We start from the raw sequence: 18,458 nt of genomic DNA, 5'->3' as shown, positions 1-18,458 counted from the left end.
TTTTATTTATCTTAGACTAAAGTTCTTTCTTTTGATAATATACGTAAAAAAAAAAACTAGATTTGCTTTCATTTTTGTAAACTATTTAAAATTTATTTTCACACTCAGTAATTGTAAAAACATAATGTAATGTTTAAATTGTAAATGTTCTTAAAAAGGGCGAGATATATAAGAAGAGAGTTTGGATATCAGGATTAAAAAAAAAAAGATAAAATAAAAAAATTTAAAAATTGAATAAAAGTAGCATGGCTAATTAATATAGTAATTGTTTGGATAAATTAATTATATAATATAAAATAACTTTTATTAGTTCTTTTAAATTTTAAAAGTGTATATAATTTTTAAAAGTACTAGTAGAGTAGTACGTAGGTGACCTTTTTTATTTATAATAGATTTAAAAAAAAGAGTAAAGTAATAATTAGGTTTTGAGGATTTTGACTTTGAATAAATTAATTCTTAAAAAATATTAATTTAGTTTTTTAGGATAATAAATGATGGACATATGATATCTTTTTATTAATTTGTCAATTAAAATTTAATAATGATGTTTATATATACTATTAATTATTTTGATATATCTATTTATGAAAGATAGTTATATAGATAACAATTTTTGAAACGAAATTTTACTTATTTTGATAGAATTTGTGATAAATAGAGAGTAGTTGATAAAGAATATATAAAAACTCAAAAGATAATAAATGCTTCGCTGTCCAAAACTACATTGTTTTTTTACTTATGTGATAGTAATGAGATATGCACCACTGTAAATAATGAAATACATGGACAATTAAGTTTCATGTCCTACTATTTATTAACAGAAGAACATATTTGTCTACTGTTTATTATCTTAAAAGGCCTAGTTGATACTTTTTTTCAAAGACAAATTAATCCAAAGTTAACATTTTTGAGAATCTAATTGTTACTTTATTTTTAAATAAAATACTTATATTTCAAAAAAGCACAAATTTCTATTTAATAAATTTTATGAACTTCATTCTAAATCATATATATTATAATATTTAAAGAGTGTTTTTAGATAATATTTTTTATTAGTAAATTTAATATGTCTAATTTATTATTCATTTAGTATTGAATATATTAGAGCACACACACTTCTGTTATTTTTAGGGTAAAATATACTTTAATTTTTGTCTCTAAAATTTGACAAAAGTTTTAAAAATATCTCTAAGTTTTATTTTGTTTTAATTTTGTCCCAAAAGTTTTTTATTTGCATCAAATATACCCATGACAGCTAATTTTTAAAAAAATTTAAGACCAATTCAACAATAATTTCATAAGAACAACCCTCAATACAAGTAAATCAAGAATAATTTTCATGCATTATTATTAGATTGGTCTTAAATTTTTTTGAAACTTTTGCCAAACTTTAGGGATAAAAAATATACTTTACCCTAATTAAAAATATCAAATATAAATAAAAAATATATTTTATTATTAATTTTTTATTTGATTTTTAATTAAATTTGGATAAGAAATTAAGTAAATTCATTTCAAATTGAGATTAGATATGAACTAATTCAATTTGAAATATGATAAAATAAAATTTAGAATTTTTTGTTGACATCATATTCTATATATCTATAGCAATAATAATAAAAGAAAGATAGATAATTTAATTCTTTATATATATTTCTATGTAAACATGTAAGTGTAAATTTTAAAGAAAAATTTTGTGCTAAGGTCAATTAGAAAATTCTCTCAATTAAAATTTCACTTGTCAAGCTATTAATAGAAAATTTTGGTCTAAGTGTAGATATGTATAATGACTTCGTATAAATAAAGGGCAAATTTTTTTTTTTTTAAGAAATCAAGTCTTTTAGATATTTATATGTAATATAAATTAAGGTTCTTAATTAAGTATGGGATTGTCCGAATAATAAACGACTTAAATTTATTTTTTAAAATTTAGTGTGTGCAATTATATATTTCTATTAAGACTCATTCACCCAATTAAGTGCGCAACCTGAATCTAGTCCGAATTAAAAAAAGTTTTGAATATCGGATCAAAAAAAAAAAAATCAAATGTACAAAATACATTATTATGAGTTACTTATTAAGTTTGGGATTTTTTTTAATATAATCTTAAGTGAATTAGAGATTAAAGAAATCAATAATCTAAATATAAGTGTATATTCAAATAAAAGTAAATTCAATATTTATATATAAGTGTATATTCATTATGTAAATTAAACAATTCAACAAATTAAATATAAACAATTACTTCAAATAAAAGTAAATTCAGTATTTATATATAAACAGTGACGGATCCAGAAAATTTTGGTAGTGGGGGCAAAATTTATATAACATTATAATTTTTTTTATAATAAAAATAATATATGTATATAAAAAATTAAATATTAAATTATTTATTAATTATTATATATCTATGTATAAATATATGTATTGTTTAACTTATTTTTAATATATATTTTATACAAATGATTCTTTTTTATGTATATATAGCATGATTATGATGATGATTATTGTTATTGTTATTATTATTTTAAATTATGATGGATCAATAAAATAATTTACAAATTAAAATACAAAAATAATACTTCAAACAATAACATATCATTTAGAATTTTATTTTTCAGGTTTTATATTTTAAAAGAATTGAGTAAGATTTTTCTTAACAATATAATTGAAATATCTCTTTCTATATATCCCTAAATAATTATTTAAAAATTTACTTCTCATACAATTAGAAGTCAATTCTTACTGATATTCATAGTTGAGAAAGTTCTTTCAATTAATGTAGTTCTTACGAAAAAATTAAAGTTAATTTCAAAAGAAGATAAATAATACTATTTCGAGTTGTGTCCCTGTATATAAACAATATAAAATTATCTAGCAAATCAAGAAGATTGAAATTATAGAATAGTTTTGTATAATTACTAAACAAGCATGTATCATATTTTTATATTTATTTTCAAGGGCAATTTACATAAATAAAATGATTGAAGAAAATCTTTATGCAAATACAATATTGGAAAATTTCAGACGCAAATACAACAAACACAATTGTATGTAATTCATGACACTTTCTAGCGAAATCCAAATGCACGTAATTTACTACATCCTGTCGTGGATTGCGTTGAGAACTAAATACTCATAAACTGCTACATCATGTAGCGGTTTATGATCATATGGTGCTCAAGCTTATTCCGCTACACCCTCTAGCAGATTATGAAGAGAGTGGAAGCTTGGGAACATATTCATGAATACCAGTGTAATAGTAACAACTCGTGATGTAAAATGTACAAAGTTATACAAATATACTCTCCATAAGCAGTAAGCCGTAGAAATATAATAGCCACCAGATAGTAACACTAACACAGATTAAATTACTACATAAGTCATACAAATGAAATAGTTATACAACGAATAACAGTTAAAGGAAATAAAAATGTCATAAGTCATACAAAAAGGTAGGAACTAACACTAACACACCAAAGGCACTAACATTAACACCCAAAAACGTAAATTGCTACATGAGAAAATAAAATTAAAGAAACTAGAAGTCCTACGAACTACCAGCAACGGTGGAGCCTCTCTGGGGGCAAGATCTACGCATGTGCTCAAGCTGTCTGCAGAGCCCGTATCCCTTCGGTCGGTTAGGGTCGGCCTCATCCATGTTGTTTTGGATTCTAGTAGACCTCAGTCGCCCATCACGACAACGCCTCAAGCTAGGATCCGAAAAAACGGTCGGACCGTCATAAGGTGGCCAAAGTCCCTCTGGTATTAGCGGCACAAAACCCATTTGGTACACCCTAAACACCTTCTGCATGGTGTAGACTTCATCGACATAGATAGACCAGTCAAGCCTTGACTGGGCACAACATGCAATCGCATGGCAACATGGATAATGGAGAGCCTGAAAGTATCCACAGTCGCATGTACGATCCTAAAGGGAAACTCGGTATATCCCAAGTGAAAAGCTCCCGGTCGGTGTCGTCTCGGCAATGGTGTATTCAGACTGGTCTCTATCGAACAGGGTGACAGTGAAGCACCTGGAGTCTCTCAAGTTGCGCTCCATCGCCTTCATAAAATACTGGCCAAACTTGGCACCGCTGGCCAACTGAGCCTCTGCCGTCTGACTACGAATCACAAACAACTCCGCTAGCCGACCATATGTGGACTTCACAAGGGCGGTAATCAGAAGATTCCGTGTACCCTTCAGAACAGAATTAACACACTCAGATATATTGGTCGTCATGTGACCGAATTGTCTGCCACTATCCTGGTACTGAGTCCACTTATCGTATTCTATTCTGTTAGCCCAATCACACATTGCCGGATTCTTAGTCCGTATTATATCAAACTAATAGTGAAACTTTGCCTCAGTCTTTGCATAAGCAGCGTTCACAAGCAAACGCTTTGCATCCGTGCCCTTGAAACTGAGTGCGAAGTTAGCTGCAACATGCCAAATACAAAATGCTTGGTACGCATGAGGGGGGTAACCACCCACTGTTAGGGTTCTCTAGTGCAGCCTTGATGCCGTTGTGTCTATCTGAGATGACCAGTATCCCCTGTTGCGGAGTCACATGTTGGCGCAGGTTGGTCAGGAAGAAAGACCACGACTTGGCATTTTTCCCCTCCACGAGATTGAAAGAAATAGGTAAGATGTTGGAGTTCCCATCTTGAGCGATGGCCAGGAGCAAAGTTCCTCCATACTTGCCATACAGATGAGTACCATCTATGCTGACTAGTAGCTTGCAATGTCAGAAAGCTTCAACACAAGGAGGAAACGTCCAGAAAAGATGATGAAAGTACACGGTTGAGTCATCGACGTCATCACCGACTCGAACCGGAGACGTCTTCAACAAGGCAAATGTCCCCTCCATGGTAGACTGCACACCAAGGATCCAACAAGGTAGCTCAGCATAGGACTCTTCCCAGTTTTCGTATATCTGTGCAACCGCCTTCTGTTTTGCCAACTACATCTTCCTGTAAGTTGGCTTGAACCTGTACGTTCCTTCGGTAGCTTCTTGCAACACCTTTATCGATACTGCCGTATTGGCTCGAACCAGAGAAAAGATCTTCGCACAGATCACGTGATAATCAAGTTGTCGGTGGTTGCTTGATATCAATGTAGCCAAGGATGTGTGTGGTCCGTTGTACCGTCGAACCTCTCAGGTTCCCTTCCGCGCTCGTAGGCTGATGCGAATTATCCACGTGCAACCCTTCCCTTGCGTCTCCCATGGTACTTAAGATGATCCGACTCCATCACTTTATACTCAACACCGCGCCGAATGCTGTAATCCTTTACAGTAAGCACAGCTTCCTCTTTACTGTGGAAAGATTGGCCAACTTGAAATTTAGCTACAGAATTTCCCTCGTGCAACCCTTGACCCCCAAAGGTTGGTGCTGACTCCATCGATTGGCCGATGGCTTCCAGGTCCAGGGTAGAATAATGTGCAGGTTGCTCATGTGTGCCGCACTTGACGGTGGTTGACATGTTGCTGGGTTTGTCAGAATTTCATCATCGCTGTCCCCTCCAATGTCAGCAGGTTCTTCGTCAGAATCATCATCTAGCATCGCATTTTCATCCCGATTCGGTTCCCCCTCACGTCCTACATTTGAAGATGGATGAGTTGAGGTGAATACCTCTACTGGACCAACTGGCCAATACTCCAACAAACACTCAGGTGCAACGACGGGCATCGAGGTGGAGGCACCCTCATCGTGGTAGACTCAGGGTTTGGCATGGATGCCCCAGAACTATCGATCCCATGTTCCAACTTCGCAAACAACTCGTGTATCCTCACTTCCGAGAAACTCTGATGACAATGAAACAACACCTGTATATCTTCATCTGATCGTAACACGAATGTTTCATATTGCACACCGGTTGACATAACCGCAATAAGAATCTTGTAGAATAGCTTCTTCACCCACTTTGTACCACCCGCGTCCAACTTCTATAATATACTGCTCTTCATATCCAACAGCGTATCAGACGACCTGATGAAAATACTCAGTGGTTCTCTATTTGTAAACTTCACACCGTGCCTCTTACTCTTTTTCATTTTTCCAGAAGAGTGTACTAACACCAAAAAGCTCTCTTCACTCTCCATCCCTCAAGTTATGAATGAATGAAAATGACACTCTACACAACTTGCTGGGTATATATAGGCATCTTCTTTGCTTCCACTCTCTTCATAATCCGCTAGAAGGTGTAGCGGAATAGGTTTGAACACCATATGATCATAAACCGCTACACCCATTTAGTTTCCAACGTAATCCGCGACAGGGTGTAGCGGATTACGTGCATTTTGATTCCGCTAGAAGATGTCGCGGATTACATAAAATTACGTTTGTTGCATTTACGTCTAGAATTTGCCAATGTTGTATTTATGTAAAGATTTCCTTCGATCATTTTATTTATGTTAATTGTCCTATTTTCAATAAAAATCATACTATAATCAATGATTAATCTTTACAAAGATGGTATGCTTTTTAAGGATATTCAATCATAATAAAAAAAATTAAAATAAACTTAATAATAAACTCTCTAATATTTTAAAATTGTTTCAATTATATTTTTAGATGCTAATTTTATATAAACTCTAGTTCTTCTGTGTCCAAACAATAAATTATGTTAGTATTCATACATTATTAAATTCTTTATTAGTATTGTCAATCTCTAAAGTTATAAGTAAAATATACTTAAAGAGTCAAAAATAAAATTGAACAAATTCTTGAAATAATATGAAAGTAAATATAAATATTAAAAACAAATGGCATATTTATTCAATTTTATAATATAATTAATGAAAAATTTATTTATTTTAAAATATAATTTCTATATTAACAAATTCAGTTGTTATAAATATTTTTTTACTTTTTATAAAATGTTAAAAGAAAAATACTATTTGTATATTAAAATTAGCCACTAAAATCAGCCACCAATGTATTTATATATAAATATACGTGTGATTTAATTTATTTTCAATGCGTATTTATATTCTAGCATGTATTTTATACTGGTGGTTGATTTTGGTGGCTGATTAGTTTTTTAAATTTTTTCACGGCAACTTAACAAATTAAAAGAATTTAATGATTTTTTTTTGAAAAAATAATTCTCTAATATTTATCTATATTCATTTTTTTAAAAATGCATGACACATATAAAGTTATTAACAAGTTCTACTTTAAAAATCAAAAAGAGAAAAAAGAATTATACCTTTCTGTGATTATTATTACTCTAAGTTGTATTAATCCAATTTATAATTTCATCTATTTTATCTATTATTTTATTTTGGATCAACGACTCATTAAAATTTTAACTAAGCTGTGACTTCTATTTAATAAAATAGCGCATGGCTCATCGGTCATTACTCATGAGCCAAGCAAGTAGCACAAAAGTGTCTTTCTCACTCTTATAAAATGAGATACTGGATAAACACATCTGTTTCTTCCATGCGCTTAGAAAAATGGAGTTTATTCTACAAAATTTATCAAAATCTTCACCATCTACATATTTTAATATATATTTCTATGACTAAAAATAAAAGAATAACATATTTCACTCAAGTACAACGGTATATCTTTCCAAAAGTTTAAATTGATGATGCCTAACACATGCTCTCATATGTAAAGGTTGGAATAGGTCCAAAAACAAAAAGGAATGTTGCATAACAAATATTTATTTATAAAATATAAATGAGGAGAAAGTTATAAGTAAACAAAAGGAGTCACACTATATGACGTTCTAAATGATAAATACAACCCGTCCAATCTTTTTGAGTGCAACCAGCGATGGGATCAGAAGCCACATACCAGTGTTGGAAATAGAGTTCTCGAGTCTCATCGTTCTGTATTCAAGGGAAGAACTCGCAGCCATGAGCCTATAATGCTCATCTGTAAACTTAGATTGTCATTAGAACTCGAGAACCCTTGTACCTACCCAAAGCAATGCATCTCCTTCGAAATTGCGTCCTTCTCCCTGACAGACGAGCCATCTCCTTCATCCTGCACGGCCGTAGCCAAAGCAGCAACACCTATCTTCTTTCTTCATCGTCAGAACAGCAATGATTCACCATTGTTACTGTTACGATAGGTAACCGGAGATTAATGGACTGAGTTTGTAAAGCTAGCCCAAACGTCAGGAGGAGATGGTCTCCGATTTGATTTGTGTCTGGGAGCCGCCGTCCGACTTGTGTGTATGATGGAATGCGGGGTGGTACTTGCAAAGACACTCCGATGCCTAAGTCAGCAAAGGGTTGAGCAGGTTTCGAATGTATTGGAACTTAGAGATACCTGAGGGGTGTCAGTGTATTTATAGTGGTGAACCAATAACCACCGTTGGAGTAGTTCCACCTTTTAAGGTGGGTAACCGTCCCTTTATCTTAAAGAAGTTGAGATATGTGATGCATGAACATCTTTCCTACCTTTTCCTAGTGAATTTGCATTTAATTTGTAGAGTTTAATCAAGAATTAATTATCTTTTAGCCACTATGGATGCTACTTTGATTCGTGTCCAATTCTGTTTATTTTAGGTAGCATTCGGATAGATTTGATAAAAAATCAATATATATATATATATAATGGTCTTCATTGGATGAAGATTAATAGATCTCATTTATTAAATTATATATATAGATGGTGCATATAGAGATATGACCATTGAACTGACTCACTTTGAGAATTCTTAATGGTTATAATTATCGCATATTTGTCAATAGGATATTCTCAAGATGAACATAGTAATAGAGTTTCCTTTGACCTGTGACTGTCATATTAATTAACAATGTATTTCTTATATTTTGATTCCGGACACCTAATACCCTAGGGTGCTAGTTGAATGGATATTGGGTATAATTTAAATACTTGTAGAATTAATGATTAGTCAATAAGGAATCCGTCAACTCTCGGTAAAGATTTTGAGTTCTATGATTATAATGACTGAGATGAATAAAACCTTGGCCAAGGGGATTGAATGAATGAAGAAATGAGTTTCTTAAGTCATTCACAGTTCATTATAATAATGGTAACAAGTTAGAGTTTGACAATTAAACCATACTCTAAAGGTTAACCAAGAGCTAGAAAGATGGAAGGAATTATACTTTGTTCTTCTGAGGTTCTTAGTAAAAATATATTATTTCATACTATCGGGTCGTTGAGGAGTGTTGCTAGACGCCACCTTAATTAGTAAATTTAGTATGACTAATTTACTACCTGCTTAGTATTGAACCTATGGGGTCACACACTAACGAGTGTTCTAATCTTTGCTGTAGAATTATTTAATTATTATTTTGATTTGATCAAATAAATAATTATATTAATTCAAAATGGAATATTATTATATTCTTTGCTAGCACCAAGAAATAAATATGATAATTGAGAATATTAAATGAGATTTGAGAATAATTAGTTATTCTATTTCTAAACTTGAATTCTAAATTTGGATGAGATCCTAACTGATTCTGTTTCAAATTGGGTTATGATATGATTCATAAATTTAAATATTCAAGTTTAAAATAGTAAGATATGATTCAAATTTGAATTGAGATTCAAATTTGAATTGAGATTCAAATTTAAAATCAGTAACAAATCTCATACTATATATATGTATGCCAAGAGTAGAGGAAAACATGATCAGATGAAAAAAAAGTAGAGAGAATAACAAGAGTTTTATTCTTTTACCTCTACACACATAAACGTATGTGAGCCTAATTCTTGGAGAAGAATTTTATGGCGTGCAAAGAGTTGCAAGAGGTTTCTCAATTTAGATCAGATGTCCATTGGTCAAGGAGTCGACAGCAAAGATTAGTCTTGGTGTGGATACGCATATAGTCTTCGTACAATCGAAGAATAAAGTTTTTACTAAAGCCTCCAAAGGTATTTAGATCTGATCTACTATATATTTATTATTGGAATAAAGTTTAAGCACAAAATAGATCTTTAGGATTACTTTGTTTTCTTCCGCTGCATGTTATGAACACATGGTAATCTCTTCAAGAAGTCCAATTGACGTGATTCTAGTGGCGTTGGAAAGCTAACGATATATAATAGTCCATACTTCTCCATCAATTCGGCCAAGGCTGCACCTAACTTGAGATTTCTCAAGTTAGGCGTGGATTATTAAGGAATCAAGTGGTCCCCAACTCTCTAAGAAGAAAGCACGCAATCTTCTATTAATTCTGATTTAAACTTTATTTTATTTAAAAATAGGAAAAGATATTATTTTGTTTTAGAAAATATATTTTACATTAATTAGTATTATATATAAAAGGGAAAAGAATCTCTTCTTTTTTACCTCATTCCACACTTTACAGTTTACCTGAATTCTAGTTTTCTCTCTGAACCATGAGCAACTAAACCTCCACTGTTAAGGTTAATAGCTCTATCTATTGTATGGATTGATACTATTATTTTTCTATTTTAATTCATGTATTGATTTATATTTAAAAAATTGTTTTCCTTCTTTATTTTATGAATTTGGGTGGAACGGAAGTATGATCCTTTTTCTAATCGAGTTCTTGTATAACTTGGAAAAGCTCTTTACTTGAACAACAGCTTGAAAACAATTCTCCTAAATTGCTAATTATCTGGACTTAACGGGATACGTGACATATAATCCTATTATATTTGGGTAATTAGGTTTTTTGTGGCATATAAACTAGAATTAAACTTCACCCTCTAATTGGAATTAAGTGACCAAGGAATTGGCGGTTGATGAATTTTAGAGGAGACTAAAACGGTCTAAGGAATTAGGGTTTAGTCACTTATAGTTTGACATGAATTAAATCTTGCATGATTAAAATAGTTAGTAAGAAAAGTCAATTCGAAAAATAGATATCTCTGAAACCTTAACTGTTTTCTACTTTTCTTCCATATATTATTCACAACTTGTTTACTACTTACTTTATTAATTTTCTGAATTTACTATTTAATGCAATTGAGACCCAAACACTCTTTTCTATTTGTCTAACTAAGTAATTTAATCAACCATTGTTGCTTAGTCCATCAATTCTCATAGGATCGACCCTCACTCACGTGAAGTATTACTTGGTACCATCCTGTGCACTTGCCGATTAGTTTGTGGATTATAAAATTCGCACCAAAATTTTTGGCGCCCTTGCTGGGAATTGACTGTGATTAACAACTACTCGTTATTTGATTGGTTAGATTAGATAATTTTTCTTTTAATTAGTTTTATTTTAGTATTATTAATTTTTATTTCTTATTTTTTTCTTTTCTTTTCTTTTTTTCTTTTTTTTCCTTTTGTTCTCCCAGCCCCGTGCTTTCTTTTTTTTTTTTACTTCCTTTTAAGCTTGATTTTTTTTTTCCAATTTTTCGTCCGTTCCTTATTTATTTTTCTTTTTGTTATTTTTTTAATTTATTTTCGTTTTGTTTCTTTTCAATTAATTTTTATCTTTTTATACTTTATTAGTTTTATTTTAATTTTGTCTTTAATTTAAAAAATAATAATAAAAAATAAAATAAAATATATTTAATTTAAATATATATTTATTGTATCATATATTATTTTTTCTTAATTTCTGAAATTAAGTTTGGTGTTATCTGTTAATTTTATTTTAATTTTTCTATTTAATTTTTATTTATTTATTTATTTCAAAATTTTTAGCTTAATATTATTTATAATTTTTTTAAATTTGCTTATCTTAATTAGTTAGTTGTTTATTTTATTATTTTACACAGGTTACCTCACTGAGAATTCTCTGCACTTTGACGTAGAGAATTCCACCTTTTTTTTGTCTTCTGTCTGTTTATGAGCAGGAACAGAGACAAAGAACCTCTTTTAGACTTTGATCCTGAACCTGAAAAGACTTTCAGGTGGCGTTTGCAACAAGCGAGACTTTACAAGGCTGCAGAGTCCACTATGGATCATAATAATGCTGTTATTGCCAATATGACAAATCTAAATGGAAATGAACAACCTAGAAGGGTGCTTGGCTCCTACATTGCTCCAACTGCAGATTTTTATGGAAAGAGCATTGTAGTGCCTCCTATAGATGAAAACAACTTTGAGTTGAAGCCACAATTGATCACTCTGGTGCAACAAAACTGTCAATATCATGGTCTTCCCCAAGAAGACCCAAATTAATTTATTTCTAATTTTCTGTAAATTTATGATACTGTGAAGACAAATGGAGTGAACCCCGATGTGTACAAACTCATGCTTTTCCCATTTGCTCTGAGGAATAGAGCAAAGCTATGGCTAGATTCCCAATCCAAGGAGAGTTTGGATACTTGGAACAAGGTTGTTACTAGGTTTCTTACTAAATTTTTTCTACCAAAGAAGCTGACTAAGCTTAGGGTGGAGGTTCAGACCTTCAGGCAGAAGGATGGTGAAACTCTTTATGAAGGTTGGGAGAGATACAAGCCACTGACTAGGCAATGCCCTCCGGACAGCCTCTCCAAATGAACCCAACTAGATATCTTTTATGAAGGCTTGGGTGAAATGTCCAAGATGTGCTTAGATAATTCCGCAGATGGTTCATTGCACATGAAGAAGACACCGGAGGAGACTATTGAGCTTATTGAATTGGTTGCTAGCAACCAATATTTATATTCATCTAACAGGAATCCTGTGAATTCTGAAGCTCCTCAAAGGAAAGGTGTTTTGGAAGTGGAAGCTGTTGATGCCATTCTTGCTCAGAACAAGCTTTTGACTCAGCAACTTAATCTAATTACTCAACAGTTGAGTGGAATGCAAGTTGCAGCTGTCAACACTTAGAATGCACAAGAGGCCCCTTATGACATGACAGGTAATTTTATGAAAAATAAAAATTATGATTATGCTCAATTTTCTTCTGAACAGGTCAATTACATGGGGAGTGCTCCTAGAAATTCCAATAATGATCCCTATTCTAAGACCTACAATCAGGGGTGGAGAAATCATCCAAATTTTGGGTAGAGAGAGCAACCTCAGAGGCCACAAAATTTTAATAATAATTCTCAGGATGGTTTTCAACAGAATAATTTTAATAACCACCAGTTTCAGTCATCTCAGCAAGCAACTTCTCAGCCCTAGCAGAACAATGATTTGGAAGCAATATTGGCAAGTTTTAGACAGGAAACAAGAGCATCAATCAAGAACTTAGAGATTCAGATGGGTCAATGATGATTGGATTTTCAATGGTTTAGAATTTCACTAATGAAATCTCGTTGTAAAGTATAGTTCCTAAACCAAACAATAATCCTTTCATACAAAAAGTTGTTTGTCACTAGTACAAACCCCTAAAATTTATAAACTGAAGTATTGGACCTCGGGTCGTTCTCCCTAGGAATTGTAATGAAGTGTCTTGTTATTGGTTGTGAGTTATATTTGGGGTTTTTAAGATTTTAGACAAGAAATATAAATGGCAAAGAAAATAAACTAACAACTAGCAAAGCTCTTGGCAAGATATGAGAACTAGAAGTCCTATCCTAGTTATCCTCCTCAATTGTGATGACAAATTAAGATCCAACAACAATTATTGCAAAGAATTAACAACAACAATTCAAGGAAATCTCAATTATCATGAATTACCTCAAATTGCATTATTGAAAGAGGAAATAAAAGAACAACAATCTATCCATAACAAGATGAAGAATTATAAGAAGTAAAGTACATAACTAGAGAGAGGAAGAGGAGAAGATTAAGACTTGATAAAAGAGAAGTGAATTAAAGCATGAATTAAACCTAGATCTAAGAAGAGAGATTAACCTAAACCTAATCCTAATTCTAGAGAGAAGTGAGAGCTTCTCTCTCTAAAAACTACTCTAAACTAAAACTATGACTAATGGTAATGAACTAATTAATTCCCCCTTCAATCCTTGATCCTTTTATTCTTTTCTATCAGCAATTGGCGCCAAAATGGGTTCAGAAACCCTTCGAAATCACCAGGCACGTGTTGCTTTAATGAAGTCATGTGTGGACTGCGACGCGTGCACGCACAGTACGCGTGCGCGCCCCTGGCCGATTCTGCAATGTGCGCGCGAGCACCTTGTGCACGTGTGCGTGCTTGGCTGATTTCACTTCTTTGACTTTTCATGCTTCTCTCCACTTGTATGCTTCCTTCCTTGCTCCCTTTGACCCATGCCTAGCCTATTTCAATCCTGGAATTACTAGCAAACACATCAAGGCATCTTTATGGAATCAAAGAGGAATTAGAATTCATCAAAATAAGGCTTAAAAAGCATGTTTTTACACTTAAGCACAAATACGGGAGAGATTACAAAACCATGCTAATTTATAGGTTAAATGCGAGAAAAGGTCATCAAAATACTCTAAATTCAATATAAGATAAACCGTCAAATTGGGGTTTATCAGTCAATTAGCCACAAAAGTTAATGAAATTGATCAGAGGACCACTAATAGCCTTCCTGGACAAGTGGCAAGTACGGAAGCACAAGTTAATGAGGAGCCAGTTGAAAAAGAAGCTCCAAAGGAGAAGAAGGAAGAAGTAGAGCACGTCCCTCCAAAGCATGCAGACAACCCATTCCTAGACTCTCTTAACACTTATCCTACATTGCCAAAGGTTCTTGAGTACAAGCCTAAAATGCCATATCCTCAGAGACTTCAAAAGGAGATCAAGGACAAGCAGTTTACAAAGTTCTTGAAAGTATTCAAAAAGTTGCAAATCAATATTCCTTTTTGCTGAGGTCTTGCAGCAAATGCCTCTCTATGTCAAATTCATGAAGGAGTTGTTGTCAAAGAAGAAGCCTTTAAAGGGAGATGAGACAGTGGTCCTGACTAAGAAATGTAGTGCCATCATTCAGAATAACTTGCCAAGGAAGATGCCAGATCCAGGGAGCTTTCAAATTTCATGCACCATTGGGAGCACCACCTTTGAGAAAGCCCTATGTGATTTGGGGGAAAGCATAAATTTAATGCCCTTGTCTGTGATGAAGAAGTTGCAAATCCAAGAGGCACAACCTACAAGGATAGCATTATAGATGACAGACAAATCTATAAAGCCTACATATGGATTAGTGGAGAATGTCTTAGTCAAGGTGGGTAAGTTCTTCCTCCCAGCAGATTTTGTGATTCTTGACACAAGGGAGGATGAAAATGCCTCTATAATCCTAGGAAGACCATTCCTAGCCACTGGAAGAGCTCTAATTGATGTCGAAGAAGGTGAATTAGTGCTTAGAGTTCATAATGAGCAACTAGTCTTTCATGTCTTCAAAGATATACATTCAGCAGGTGAAGAAGAGAGGTGCATGCAGACTGAGCTTATTGATCTAAACCTTCAAGAACCCCCTGATGATGCACAACAGAATTTGCAACTCAAACCTCTTTTAGTGACAACTAATAAAATCCCTACTAACATCAAACCTAAGTTTGGTGTTGGGAATGCATCATCCACCAAGACGGAGGTTCCCAAAAAGAAGAGAGTACCCAGGGGATGGAGAAACAAAAAGATTCCCACTGAAAACTTCTTCCCAGGAATAAAGGTGGTGTTGACTAGCAATCCAGTATTCACTTATACAGTAAATAGAATCCTCTCTCTGGAGCATATTGAGCTACTTTATAGGGACATAGGAAGAAGATTCACATTAAGGGGTGAAGAGCTGAGCCCCTATAATCCTCCTCCTTAGAGGAGCTGACCGTCAAGCTACTGACGGTAAAGAAGCGCTTGTCGGGAGCAACCCAATAATTTCGTATCCTTAGTTAATTTTTTGTTGCGTTGATTTTATTATTTATTTGATTTTTATTGAGTTTTACTGTTCTTTCTTTGTTTGACGTGTGTTGATCATGCAGAATTTTTTTTAGAACAGGAACCGGAACCAAACACTAAAAAAAAGGGAATGCGTGGAGATGAAGCACACATTCGGGGACTTTCACGCTGAAGTTGTCCCCTTTCGGGTTCAATATGGAATCATAAATCCACGCCAAATCCCCTCCACCCCTTTCCATTCAATGCCAAGAATTCCTCCCCTTTCTCCAATCACTTTCCCAACCCCCTTCCTGATTCCCTTTTTTTTTTCTTTTTTTCCTTATATATACATATTATACGTTGCTCTCGCGTTAATTTGGAATAAATAATGAAGAAGTAGTAAGCTAAAGGTAAAGCTTGGTCTCTCTGTCTCTGCGCTGCTCCTTCTCTCTCGCTTCTAAGTTTCTCACTTTCTCTCTCTCTCTCCTCCTTCCTTCATCGTGTCAGTGTCTCACTCTCTCTATGGATCTCCTTCTTCCCAGTAAAATCCAACAGAACCGTTTGCTTCAAAACCATCACCAATCCCTACGACCCCCACCTAAAATACTAACCCTAGCAACTGGAATTCGTTGTCTGAAAGCACAGAGGAGGAGGACGTGATGGAGGCAGCAGACCTCTCCAAAATCCTCAACCCACAGAGACACAACAGGAGAGATAGACTATAATGGGGCAGAGGACGGCTCGAGACTTCTCCTTCTGAGGCAGCGACTCTCCCTCCCAAACGCAGCAGCGTTGGAATGATCACACCAAGAGGGCGATGAGGAGTCAAAGAGGCGAGGTGGAGTATAACGGGGTGCAGGAGGGCTCAATGGGAACATAGTTCTTCCTCTGATGCAGTGAGTGTGACCTCTGGCCGATGTGTTCTCTCTCTCCGTGGCCGACTTCCTCTTAAGGGTTTTTTGAGTTGGTTCACGTCTCTTTCATCTCTGATTCTCCATTCCATTCCCCCTTTTCCATTCTCACTCTCAGGTACACAACACATCCAAAACCCAAACCCAACCCGCAAAATTCTAGGGTTTGTATTTGTTGCCTAGGTTTTTCCTATCATCTCACATTTGATTAAACCTGTGATTTGTTCTGCTTTTGTTTATAGTTTGTGGTATAGGTTTTGTATGTGAATGTCTTTTGTTACCTTACATTGCAACCTTGGTGTGGATTTAGGAAATTGCTTTCAGTTACTGGATAAATAGAACAAAAAATTTGTTTAAAACCTAGGGATAATAAGGCTTTTTGGGATGCTGTGAGATTCTATGACAGTTTTAAACTTTTAATTTCTATATTGATAGTGGATCTCCCCGAGAGGACAAAGATCGGATTTGTGATTCTGCTCCTGAAATTCGTGATGTATTTGGGAATTTTGACGATGATGAAGAGGATGATGGATATGCAGTTCATTATGACATTGAACATGACTCAAATGTGAGTGCCTGCTACCAATAACTGATATATTTAGTTTGTCTTTGTGTTGCTTAAAATTTTGCAAATGAATAATCAAAGTAATCTCCTACCTCAGAGATCCCCTGTTGAAGAAGAGGGCTATGAAAAAAGCTTGAGGCCAGAGAATATACTTGCAGATGAAGATCATAGGTATGGGTCAGAGGAGGAAAATTATGAGATGAAAACTAAAGAGAAACCACTTGGGCCACCATTAGAGTTAGAGGTTCCGCTACAACCACCTCCAGCTCTTCCAGAAAAGGTCTGGCATAATTTATGTGGAAGCCTGTGGTTTATATATTAATTTGAATTTAACTTTGACTTTGGGTGGCTGGATAAGAGTTCTTATTCTTCTTTTGGCATATGATACCTTTATGATTTTTGGTGCAATATTTAAGGTGCCAAAGTGAAAACTGTGTAGTTTAAAATGATATAAGTAGTTGTATTCTTAAAAGAGTTCCTTCATGATCACTTTCTGATGACATATTTGGGCAAAAAGTAGCTTATGTCAATTTGAGTTGTTAATGCTCCCATTGATTGTGGAGATCATATGCTCCCAATTTTTATGTCAATTTGAGTTGTTAATGCAAATAGTATGCCCCCAATTTTTAAGTCAATTTGAGTTGTTAATGGTTTTAAAATTATCCACTCATGCCTATCTGGTAAATGTAGGTTTTCTCATTTTTGGATCCTCCCAACCTATGCAAAGCTGCGTCAGTGTTTGTATGCAGTGGAGCCCCCGATGAGCATAATCACGGGTACTCCATTTAGATTTCTTGCATGATTTTATAAGTAAGGATATCTTGTGTGTTAGAAATTTCTTTATGTATCCCTTACAACTATTATCCACATGGAAATTTTTAAAATTGGGTCTTATCTTCTGCCTGCTTATATTATGTCTTAGTTGATGTAAAAAGCCATTTCTCCGGTAATAAAGGGGTTAGTTTCTTTTGTTTCTTCCCTTACTATTCTAACTTTTAAGGCGTTAATTATTTTTCATATGAATCTAGTTATTTGTGTCTCATATTCGAATCCAATGATTGGAAACTTGATTGGCATGGAAAATCAATATTGTTTGAGTTTTGTAGAAAGAAAAAGTTTTGTCTTGCCAATCCATGAATATATCATGGAAGTAGGTATGTGAGGGTTTTGGGTTCATTTAATTTAAGTTTATTTTGGAATCTGTTATTGTTGTTTGTTCTTTTATTTTTGAGCATGATGTTCGATATGGTTCAATTTCAATTGTTGGCTTCCTCATTTGCTTCAGATTGGAGTTATTTATCTCTTATATTTCTAATCATTGAATGATACCTTTATATGCAT

The 18,458-nt window shown here is 33.6% G+C and overlaps 1 non-coding gene across 1 annotated transcript; it reads right to left on the bottom strand.

Moving 5' to 3' along the window:
* Positions 1 to 12,304: 12,304 nt before the first annotated feature.
* LOC127743391 (small nucleolar RNA R71) lies at positions 12,305 to 12,411 on the bottom strand. The gene has a single exon (XR_008004783.1). It is a non-coding gene; the product is annotated as a small nucleolar RNA R71 (small nucleolar RNA).
* Between the last annotated feature and the right edge of the window lie 6,047 nt (positions 12,412 to 18,458).

The sequence above is a fragment of the Arachis duranensis genome, chromosome 10 (genome assembly GCF_000817695.3).
Source record: "Arachis duranensis cultivar V14167 chromosome 10, aradu.V14167.gnm2.J7QH, whole genome shotgun sequence".
NCBI classification, from domain to species: domain Eukaryota; kingdom Viridiplantae; phylum Streptophyta; class Magnoliopsida; order Fabales; family Fabaceae; genus Arachis; species Arachis duranensis.
Note: the sequence above shows the minus strand (reverse complement) of the source record. Positions and strands in the feature narration are given on the sequence as shown.